Source organism: Salmo salar, unplaced genomic scaffold (assembly GCF_905237065.1).
Source record: "Salmo salar unplaced genomic scaffold, Ssal_v3.1, whole genome shotgun sequence".
NCBI classification, from domain to species: Eukaryota; Metazoa; Chordata; class Actinopteri; order Salmoniformes; family Salmonidae; genus Salmo; species Salmo salar.
In genome coordinates this window covers 8,295-20,801 of record NW_025550126.1, presented here as the reverse complement: position 1 = coordinate 20,801, position 12,507 = coordinate 8,295, and the positions used below count along the sequence as shown (strand labels likewise).

The 12,507-nt window shown below is 44.6% G+C and overlaps 1 pseudogene; it reads right to left on the bottom strand.

Moving 5' to 3' along the window:
- Positions 1-367: 367 nt before the first annotated feature.
- LOC123739203 (neuronal pentraxin-2-like) lies at positions 368-11,789 on the bottom strand (annotated as a pseudogene).
- Between the last annotated feature and the right edge of the window lie 718 nt (positions 11,790-12,507).

The window sequence follows — 12,507 nt, the reverse complement described above, 5'->3', positions numbered from 1 at the left end:
GGGACTCAGTCAATAATAGGTGAAATTATGGCTTGAGGAGGGAAGACAGGAAGGGAAGGGGATACCTAGTCAGTTGCACAACTGAATGCATTCAACTGAAATGTGGCTTCCGTGATTTAACCCAAACTCCTCTGAATCAGAGAAGCACGGTGGGCTGCCTCAATCGACGTCCACTGCATAGGCGCCTGGGGAGCAAGTTTGGGGTTGGGGGGGTTAACAGCCTTGCTCAAGGGGTTAATGAGTGTGGTCGCAGGGAAATTGGCTTAGTCTGCATTTTTCTTTGTCTTGTGTAATGAGAACGCAAACACTCAACAACCCAACTGAAAAGAATTTGAAGATTACCTGTTCTGTCCGAGGATGAAGTCACCTCCCAGGTTTGATGGGATGCCATGTGGACAGGTTCTCCCTGCAGCCCTCTTCACCCCCGGGCCCTGGTACGCCTCCCACTCACCGTCTCTCGTCGACCACGCCACACACACATGGTGCCATTTCTAATCGCTGATAGAAAGGGGCAGAGTCACTGCCTGGAGGGAAGGGAGGAGAGTAGGGAATTGAGTACTACCAAGTTGCCGATAAGTTGGTCAAGAGAAAAGAACTTGGTGTGTTTCAGTAGTAAACAGAAAAATTTGTACTACTTGACTTGACGTTGGCAGTAACAAGTAGTTAAAACACTACAGGTTTACTACACAGGCTTATCAATAGTAATCAAGTAGAGTTTTTACATTTGATGTTGGTAGTAAATAAGTGGTCACAACACTACAGCCAGACAACACCGGCGTTTCGTGACCACAAAAGACAAGACAGGAAGTAGTTGGCCGTTGTTAGCTAGCTACTGTTTTTTCCAACTGAATGTAATCCTCTTCCATCCCCGTCATCCTGTCTTTCATAGTTAGCTCCCGGTGTTATAACACCAGTTCCTTTAAGTTTCTTATGAATACTTTCATGTCGTTGTTTAGCCATTTCTATAACTTTTTAGGAAATGGAACAGGTAGGGAGGCAAATTCAGTAGTGACCAGTAGTGACACTGCACGCACAAAATGGCAGTAGAAATTCAATAAAGGGATTGAGTAGGCATACAGCAGTAGGCTTTAGTAATTCAATAATGAACATGTAGAATTGTGTAGGTATGTGTAGGTTTTAAGTAGTAAATACCCAAAAGTTCAGAAGTTACAAGAAGTCTTTATGGAGAATTATGTAGTGATTTAAATAGGAAATATGCATTGTTCACCAGTATGAAAGGTCCCAATTTGTCACTCATTTACTATTTTCAAACAGACCACAAAATCACTACTGGTTTACTAAGCACATCTCAATAGCAATCAAATATCCAGTATGGCTTGAGTGCATCTTGTGTAGTATTGCTGAGTAGTAACTCCGTAGTATTTTTTCATGCGATTGACGAATTACTGGGGAGTCTCTATATTATGCAAATAACCACTTTCCTGTTTGTTTAAAATTAGTGGTAAATATGTTTTACAGTGTAAATATGTAAAAAATGTTTCGAAATGAAACAAATCCCCGTCATAGGCTTTTTAAAACCACTTATTTATATGTGGCAGGCACTGTCCACAGTAGTGCTGAGTTTCGGTAGTGAGTAACTAACAGATTTTCCCTTGTACCTCCTAATTTTCTTGATTTGTTTAGGCATATGCGCCCTTGATAAAAATAGCCTATTCTAATCTTAGATTTATCTGTTGATTTATCTGTTTGTTTTTTGTCCAGCTGTCTAGAGCGCCCATTCGCTGTTTTTCAGGTGCGGCGTGGGAACTGGGTGTTCTCTGACCGAGGTAAAAGCAGATTTATGTTAGCTAGTATGAAGTATGAAATGTATGCATTCACTACGAAAGCCGCTTGGACCAGAGCGCCTGATAAATGATAAGGTGTAAAATGTAACATTTCATCTTACAGAACAGAAGGATATTGGTCTGTCGTTTTCCTTTATGTCCACGAACAGCAGATAGGGACCATCAACATAACGACAAATCACATTTTTCAAATTTCAGTAGCTCTTTAACCATTTCTCCTAAAACTTTCAAAACGGGTTGCAGCTAACTCCATGGCATAGACACATTGCAGACACTTTTTTTTGGTCGGTTTACATCTTCACACTATTTAAAATTATTTATTTTAATTTCTTTGTTTTAACCTCAAACAAGGTTTATAGTGTACACTCAGTGGCCCTACACATTGCACACCCTTTTGTTTGTCCAGATTTGCATCTCAGAGGAATATTTTAAAGATTCAACTTCAGTAGCTTCTCTTAGTCTTATGACCTACAACCCTCAAACTAATTTCAGAATATCCACCCGAATAGCCTTATATGTAGCACAACCTTTGTTTGTCAATTTTCATCTCACACAATTTTACATACATTTCAATGTTTTCAATGTTTCTAATTTCAATAGCTCCTTGGTCATGTGACCTACAACCCTCAAACTACTTTCAGAACATCCAGTCACTAGCCTTATATATTGCACAACCGTTAGTTCATCCATTTTCATCTCAGGTGATTTTAAATTAATTGTTCTGTTTTCATTGTTTTGAATTTCAATAGCTCTCTGGTCATGTGACCTACAACCCTCAAAATGCTGTCAGAATACAAACTGGCAAGCCTAATATATTGCACACCCTTTTTGTTTTTCCATTTTCATGTCAAACGATTTTACATACATTTTCTAAACTTTCAAATGTCAATAGCTCCTTGGTCATGTGACCTACAACCGACAAACTGGTGTCAGAATATCCACTGAGTAGCCATATATGTAGCATTACCCTTTTTGTTTGTCCATTTTCATCTCACCAATTTTACATTAATTTTTGTTTTTCAATGTTTCTAATTTCAATAGCTCCTAGGTCATGAGACATTACTGGACTCAAACAAAGGTTCAGAATGTCCAATGGCTACCCTTCTATGTTGCACACCCCATTGGTTTGTCCATTTCATCTCACACGCTTTTTGATTAATTTTGTAAACTTTAGAATTTCAATAGCTCCTTGGTCATGTGACCTACTGTCCCCAACCAAGGTTCAGAATGTCCACTGACTACACTTCTATTTGCAAACTCTTTAGTTGGTCACTTTTCATCTCAGGTGATTTGAGATGAATGTTTCAAACTTTCTAATCTCAATAGCTCCTTGGTCATGTGACCTACAACCCTCAAACTACTTTCAGAATATCCACTGACTAGCGTTATACATGGCACACACTTTCGTTTGTCCATTTTCATCTCACACCATTTTACATGAATTGCCTGCTCTCTCCCCAGAAGGACAGTGTCACTCACACCTATTCACTTGGGCCTTCTCCCTGGGGCCTTCCTGAACTCCAGGCAGGCCCCCCATTGACCCTGGTGAACTCTGACTCCAGGCCTCTAGGCCTACACTCCTGCCCGCCTGCCTGCCCTCTCCCTGGGTCTGAGAGTGTATAGCTTACTCCCCTGGAACTACAGACCTCCAGGCCTCCACACCTACTCTCCCTACCCAGTCAACACCCCTCTCACTGGGCATCACCCATCACGCGTCCCGGCCGGGGCTCAGCCATCTCCATAACCTTGCCCACCAGGCGAACCGGGACACCCACACTTAAGCACCCTCCCTGGACACTAAGACATCATATTCCTGCTGTCAGGAACCATGTGCACCTGGTAACCTGAAATAGGCTCTGTGCACCTGGTAACCCGAAACAGGCTCTGTGCACTTGTTGACCCGCCCGCTTTTTCCACTCAGAGACTAAGTCCCCACTCCAACCTCCATGGCCCCGAGTCCGGCCGCCCTGCTCAAACTCTGAGTGCCCCCCGCCTTGATGGAGGCCTCCTCGTGCACCTGGTGACCCTTTGACTTCCACAGCGATTCCCAACCTGACTTACAGTCCCACCAGAGGACGAGCCTGGCCGGATGGGCGACCACCACCTAGCCCCCCTACCTATCCAGAGCCCCATGTCAATGTCTTAAGCCTTCTACCTGCCTGCCTGGGCTCTCTCACACTCTGTGTCTGGCCTCTGGCCCCTGGCCCTTCTGCATGCACCTGGTAACCTGTAAGTAAAGAAGGAGTATGGTGGAGGAAGACGCATTCCGTTCCCGACAAAAGCTTGGATCGAGGGGCTGACTTTCAATAGATTGCAGTGAAGCGAGCTGCTCTGCTACGTACAAAACCCTGACCCAGATTCAGGTCATCTACAAGGATTTAGCACCAGGTTCCCCACAAAATGCTGTGCACATCAGGAGAGGGGGGTGGCAACTCATCCGGCCGCACTCCAACCCCGTCACGAACGGCTCTACTCACCTGCCAAAAGATGCAGGCTATCCTGGGCCATCCGAAGATCTGTGGTGCTACGGTATCGTTACGTTTAGGGGGGATTCTGATTTAGAGACGTTCAGTCATAATCCCACAGATGGTAGCTTCGCACCCATTGGCTCCTCAGCGCACATGCACTCAAATGTGCTTGGGTGAATTGAGTGCGACCGCGACGGGTGGGTATGCTCCTTTGAATTTCATCAAGTTGACATTCAGTGATCTGTGCCCAGTGGGAACCTAGGCTTCTTTTGTCCATTTTATGGGTCCTGCAGCAAATCAATGGGCGTGGATGGTATTACCCACATCAGATGTAGGCCTCCTCCCCAGACAAGCTGGAGATACCTCTCCCCACTTCATAGGGCAAGATCCAGATCCATGCAATGCCCGATCACTGAAAGGCCAATGGGTTTAGTCTCCGCTCGAGTTTAGTGAGCGTAGGTGAGACCTCCCCATCTACAATGTGGGGTGTCTCGCACTCAGGCAAGCTTGAGGCCTGGTAGTGTCAGCTAATGGTAAGGCACATGCCATCTCCACAAGCTCCACATGCTCTCCTCCATGCTCCAAGGAGCGTGGAGAAGAGCTCCCACATAGAATGTGTAGAGTTCCACACCCAGGCGGACCTGAGACCTTGCAGTGTCCATAACCGCTAAGCACATTCCATCTCCATTTAGTGTTCCACTGTTAGCGGGTCCAGCCGAAGCCAGCATTCGATTCAAACCTTTGCGGTTTACAGTTAGCTAAGTATACGGGGGACGTGTGTTTAAATGTTTCACCATAGCCGCTCTGTGATCAGACTGATGCGAGTAGTACACTTTCATCAGCCTTCTCCCAGGACTTAACTCCCCTCTCCCAGCCAAAGCCAGGGATGCGTTCAAGCCATCATTCTCTGATTGGCTTCCTGTCAAGGTCAGAATTTGTTTGCAAAAGCCCCGCAGCAAATCATTGAGTTTGGTGGAACTGCCCTCACATTTTCATGCTTGACCGAAAGCCCCATATTCCAGGACCGACTGCTGCCTTCCGTTAAAGATCAACAGCCGTCACCATCTGCAGGACTCTCTTTGTGTACGGACAAGTAAGCGAGGTAACTCCCGTTTGGTTTTGCATCGTTAGCGACACCTGAAAACAGGTGACATACAGGGAGGGATTGGAAGAGCCCTACTAGAAGGCTACCTCGTTATGTCCCTTACTAAGGCTACGGACTCTTTAAGAGAGTCATTGTTACTCCCGCCATTTACTCGGTGCTTCATTGAAATTCTTCACTTTGACATTCAGAGCACTGGGCAGAAATCACATCACGTCAACACCCACCCGGGCCTTCGCAATGAATTGTTTTAATTAAACAGTCGGAATCCCTGGTCCGCACCAGTTCTAAGTCAGCTGCTAGGCGCCGACTTAGAACAGGGCGGCGAGCGCCGTGGCTGGGGAGATCCGCGAGAATAGCCTAGCACGGGTCCAGAGTCGCCGCCACCAACTGCCTGACCCAATCCTCCACAGGTCCACCTTTGGCCTGCCAACAGACACCACCCGACGAAGCCCCGCACACAGCCCCTTGCGAGACCACGCACGAGAGACCGCGAGATGGGCCCCATAACGAACTTCCAACAGTGGCGAGAGGAGGGTGACGGAGCGACTGCTCCCCCAGCCTGACCGACCCAGCCCTTAGAGCTAATCCTTATCCCGAAGTTACGGATCTGACTTGCCGACTTCCCTTACCTACATTGTTTTAACGTGCCAGAGGCTGTTCACCTTGGAGACCTGCTGCGGATATGGGTACGGCCCGGTGCGAGATTTACACCCCTCTCCCCGGATTTTCAAGGGCCAGCGAGAGCTCACCGGACGCCACCGGAACCGGCAACGCTTTCCAGGGCTTGGGCCCCTGTCTCGGGGCGAACCCATTCCAGGCGCCCTGCCCTTCACAAAGAAAAGAGAACTCGCCCGGGGCTCCCGCCAGCTTCTCTGGGGATCGGTCGCGTTACCGCGCTGGACGCCTCACGGCACCCCATCTCCGCCAGTCCATGGACATTCTGAAAGTAGTTTGAGGTCAGTAGGTAACAAATTAGAAAGTTTGAAAAATGTATGCAAAATCTTGTGAGATGAAAATGACAAACTAAAGGGTGTGCAATGTGTAGGCCCACCGAGTGTACATTCTGAACCTTGTTTGAGGTCAGTAGGTCACATGACCAAGGAGCTATTGAAATTCAAAAGTTTACTAAATTAATGTAAAAACGTGTGAGATGAAAACAGACAAACCAAAGTGTGTGCAAAATAGAAGGGTAGTCAGTGGACATTCTGAACCTTGTTTGAGTCCAGTAGGTCACATGACCAAGGAGCTATTGAAATTAGAAAGTTTGAGACATTTATGTAAAATCGAGCGAGATGAAAATGGACAAACTAAAGGCTGTGCAATGTGTAGGGCCACTGAATGTAGATTCTGAAAAAAGTTTGTACTTCGTTTATGCTCCCTAACTAATTAAACTAGGAATACAAAATGCTGCTCACATCTCCACATTTATGAGCTTTGGAAAGCAAATTAATATCCAAATCGTGAAAATAAGACATGTGCAATGTTGTGCGAATTTTCCACTATCATGATACTTATTTGGAGTCTGTGGCTCAAGTGGTTTGAAAGCTATTGAGGTTTGAAGCACGAATATCCGTTGAATATTCAACTTGAAACTGTCTTTACCTCGGTTTCTCTGTGCCATCCGTGGCCATAGTAGACCATTTATTTAGCTTTATTATTTCTATCAATATTTGTTTTCTTTCCTGAATCAGCTGATGATGGTAGACAATATCACTAGGCAACTAGTCTCCAGCTAGACCCCAATGTGCATCCAATCCATCCAACAAGTAGGCTATACGTTAATGACAGTAGGCCTACAAGGTGACTCTTTGGTTAGAAGAGGATAAATGATTAACTTTCAATGTTCTAATTCAATTGTTAAATGCTTAATAAATTATAAATAACACTGTCATCAATTTCATCAATGTAAGGACAGAAAGGAAGTCTTTTATGTCACACGATCTGTGAAGACTCCAAGCATTAACTCATTAACTATGGACTAACTCATGAACAAGGGTGTAAAACATGTTTTGATTTATTTAACTCATGTATTATATTGGATGTAGGCTACCTGTTTTGTGTGTGTTCATGTGTGTAAAATTGCCTCTGCTGAGAAGGTAGGCTACCAGAAGGGATGTAAGCCTACTGGAAGGTAAACACAACTGAAAGTATAGGGAGCATTACTTTAAAAAAATTTGTGACCGGCAATAAAAAAAATAACACTACATAACTGTCTACCGGTAGATCTAGTAGAAGTTCATGGTAATAGGCTTACACACTGAGCCTAGTCTGGTAAGTTGACCGTGTGTTAGGATGACCAGACCATCCTGTTTATCAGGTGTCCAGACTTTTCAGGCTACAAAAAAGGTCCATTTGTCAGCAAGAAGCATCAATTAATTGAGGCCTAATCAATGGCAATGGCTGAATTTCATTAGGCACACTTCTTGGTGTTTTGTAACACATGTCCATTTCCATTCATCAAGTGGCGCGAATACACAGTTGAAATCGGAAGTTTACACTTAGGTTGGAGTCATTAAAATTAGTTTTTCAACAACTCCACATATTTCTTGTTAACAAACTATAGTTTTGGCAAGTCGGTTAGGACATCTACTTTGTGCACAGATATTTTTTTTTAACAATTGTTTACAGACAGATTATTTCACTTATAATTCACTGTATCACAATTCCAGTGGGTCAGAAGTTTACATACACTAAGTTGACTGTGCCTTTAAACAGCTTGGAACATTCCAGAAAATTATGTCATGGCTTTAGAAGCTTCTGATAGGCTAATTGACATAATTTGAGTCAATTGGAGGTGTACCTGTGGATGCATTTCAAGGCCTACCTTCAAACGCAGTGCCTCTTTGCTTGACATCATGGGAAAATCAAAAGAACTCAGCCAAGAACTCAGAAAGAAAATTGCAGACCTCCACAAGTCTGGTTCATCCTTGGGAGCAATTTCCAAACGCCTGAAGGTACCACGTTCATCTGTACAAACAATAGTACACAAGTATAAACACCATGGGATCGCGCCGCCGTCATACCGCTCAGGAAGGAGTTGCGTTCTGTCACCTAGAGATGAACGTACTTTGGTGCAAAAAAGTGCAAATCAATCCCAGAACAACAGCAAAGGACCTTGTGAAGATGCTGGAGGAAACAGGTACAAAAGTATCTATATCAACAGTAAAACAAGTCCTATATCGACATAACCTGAAAGGCCGCTCAGCAAGGAAGAAGCCACTGCTCCAAAACTGCCATAAAAAAGCCAGACTACGGTTTGCAACTGCACATGGGGACAAAGATCGTAATTTTTGGAGAAATGTCCTCTGGTCTGATGAAACAAAAATAGAACTCTTTGGCCATAATGACCATTGTTATGTTTGGAGGAAAAAGAGGGAGGCTTGCAAGCCAAAGAACACCATCCCAACTGTGAAGCACGTGGGTGGCAGCATGGAAAATTATGTGGATATATTATTGAAGCAACATCTCAAGACATCAGTCAGGAAGTTAAAGCTTGATCGCAAATGGGTCTTCCAAATGGACAATGACCCCAAGCATACTTCCAAAAGTTGTGGCAAAATGGCTTAAGGACAACAAAGTCAAGGTATTGAGTCGCCATCACAAAGCCCTGACCTCAATCCTATAGAACATTTGTTGGCAGAACTGAAAAAGCGTGTGCGAGCAAGGAGGCCTACAAACCTGACTCCAGTTACACCAGCTCTGTCAGGAGGAATGGGCCTAAATTCACCCAACTTATTGTGGGAAGCTTGTGGAAGGCTACCCGAAACGTTTAACCCAAGTTAAACAATTTAAAGGCAATGCTACCAAACACTAATTGAGTGTATGTAAACTTCTGACTCACTGGGAATGTGATGAAAGAAATAAAAGCTGAAATAAATCATTCTCTACTAATATTCTGACATTTCACATTCTTAAAATAAAGTGGTGATCCTAACTGACCTAAGACAGGGAATTTTTACTAGGATTAAATGTCAGAAATTGTGAAAAACTGAGTTTAAATGCATTTGGCAAAGGTGTACGCAAACTTCTGACTTCAACTGTACATGCAGTTTGGATGCTGGAATTATTTTTGAGTGGATAAACACGCATAGGTAGCCTACTTTTGAAGTAATTTGTTTGACAATCAGATGAAAATATCATGACTGGTTATGTTAATGTCACATTAAAAGGTAATACATTTTTACAGTTTAAATGATGTCTTTATTATTAGTCCCATAAAAAATGTAAAAATAAAAATTGATAGAGACCCACGAAAGTCATGGTGTAATTCACACTCTGGCTGAGACTCTCTCCACCTGCTGTCTAAGTAAGCTGCTCTCTGACGTCATCGTCACGCCATTAAGACGGATCACTGGTGTCAGAAAGTCCATTCGGTTAACCTTCGGAGTTACAGTGCTCTTCAGTGTAGCCTAGTTATTATATACTGAGCATCTGAGCTACTGAGTCCAACAGGCCTTCTGGGCTAAACCTTTGGCTACAGAGACATGGCTTACATGGCTTTTATCCTCACAGCTGAAGTGTTAAATCCAAGAGAGTTATATAGCATGCACTCTGCCCATGTCCGAATACCCATTCTAGCGTATTATACTGAACAAAACTATAAACACAACATGCAACAATTTTTATTATTTTACTGATTTACAGTTCATGTAAGGAAATCAGTCAATTGAAATGAATTCATTGGGCCCTAATCTATGGATTTCACAACTGGGAATATAGATATGCATCTGTTGGTCACAGATACCTTAAAGAAAAGGTAGGGGCGTGGATCAGAAAACCAGTCAGTATCTGGTGTGACCACCATTTGCTTCATCCAGCGCGACACATCTCCTTCGCGATAGAGTTGATCAGACAGTTGATTGTGGCCTTGTGGAATGTTGTCCCACTCCTCTTCAATGGCTGTGCGAAGTTGCTGAATATTGGCAGGAACTGGAACACGCTGTCAGTAAACGTCAATGCAGAGCATCCCAAACATGCTCAATGGGTTACATGTCTGTTGGAGTATGCAGGCCATGGAAGAACTGGGGACATTTTCAGCTACCAGGAATTGTGTACAGATCCTTGGCAGCGGATGAATGGCACGACAATGGGCCTCAGGATCTCGTCACGGTATCTCTGTGCATTCAAATTGCCAGTAATAAAATGCAATTGTGTTTGTTGTCTGTAGCTTCTGTCTGTCTGCCCATACCATGACCCCACCACCACCATGGGGATCTCTGTTCACAACGTTGACATCAGAAAACTGCTCGCCCACACGATGCCATACATGTGGTCTGTGGTTGTGAGCCCGGTTGGAGGTACTGCCAAATACATTTAAAACAATGTTGGAGGCGGCTTATGGTAGAGAAATTAACATTCAATTATCTGGCAACAGCTTAGGTGGACTATCCTGCAGTCAGCATGCCAATTGCATGCTCCCTCTAAACTTGAGATATCTGTGACATTGTGTTGTGTGACAAAACTGCACATTTTAGAGTGGCCTTTTATTGTTCCTAGCACAAGGTGAACCTGTGTAATGATCATGCTGTTTAATCAGCTTCTTGTTAAGCTACACCTGTCAGGTGGATGGATGATCTTGGCAAAGGAAAAATTCTCACTATCTTTTATTTTAGCTCATGAAACATGGGACCAACACTTTACACGTTACGTTTATATTTTTGTTCAGTGTAAATAGTATGCAGAAAAAAATACAGTTTTATAAATAGACTGACATTTCAAAAATAGACTTCCATAATTTGTTAATTTTGGTACAGCACGTCAATTTTTCTGATTATCAGCTGTTGTCAAACACGTTGGAAAAGATGAAAAGACGAGTGAATACCACTAGACCAAAAGCCGAAATGAGTATGCAGTTTAGGTCTGTAAAACACTATTATGGGTATTCAGACATGGCCACTCTCTACTCAACCCTCTCTCTCCCCGTCTCACCTTGTCATCCACCAGCAGCTCCATGGGGTTGTTGCCCCACTCGATTAGCACCAGTTCGTTGGCCTGTCCAGGTACAGAGTAGGAGAAGGGGGTCCCCAGCCCGGGCCTGCGCCCTCCTTTATCCACAGACACAGGGTGAGGGCAAAGATCTCGTGGAGGAGGGTCGTACTTCACCTTCCCGTACATGTAGTTGGTTCTCATGGGGAAGCCGATCTGGAAGGCATCAGGGGTCTTGGTCTTCTTCCTGCTGTTGGTACCTGTGTGGTGCAGGTTACTCAGTAGAGAGTCCAGTTTGTTGTTGGAGTGCAGGCCAGCTCTGGGCCCTGGTATGCGATAACCTGTTCTCTGCAGGTAACCATGGCTATCTGCCTCGTTGTCGTGTTGCCCATCGTCATGGTGATCATCGGGGTGGTCGTCATGGTGACTTTCGTCGTGATGCCCGTCATTGTCGTGGTGAGCGTCATGGTGACTGTCGTCGTGATGCCCGTCATCGTCGTGGTCTTCATGGTGCCTGTCATCGTGGTGATCGCTGTCGTCGGTGGTGATCGGGGCTGCTGCTGAGGGCAGCAGCGGTGTGGTGCATCTGCTGCTCCAGAGCACTGATCTTCCTCTGGAGGAGCTCCTTCAGAGAGCTGGAGTAGGTGGTGGAGGTGTTCCTTGACTGCTGGGGAGGGAGACACAAACACTAACCTAATTTACTGTTGACTACAGTACGTACATTCTTTTTTTTATTATGGTTGAGATTGAGAAACAGATTGAGAGATAAGTGAGAAAAGTATTGCTATTTGACAGTTTCTACATCGTTGACTTGTGGTCTCTCTGTGGGACCGTGACGATAGACAGATGGCACGGGCAGCAGAGGGTACAGATCTGAGGTCAGTGTCAATTATCATGATCTCTACTTACAGCCTGATAATCAGGCCACAAACCTGGACGACAAAGCCCGGATTACGAGAGAAAGCAAGAGAGAGAGAACAGGTAGGAATGATGTGCCCTGCCCAGCTCCATCCAGCAGCACTAATTTTACCCATCTACCAAGCTAACCTAACTCTCTCTACCAATCTTAAACTCGCCCAGCTAGCTCTGCCCTGCTCATCTCAAACCCACCAGGGGCGGAAATCCCGGGGGACGGGGGGACACGACCCCCCCATCCTGGGAAAAATATGATTTGCCCCCCCAATATATCACTGAAACATAACTA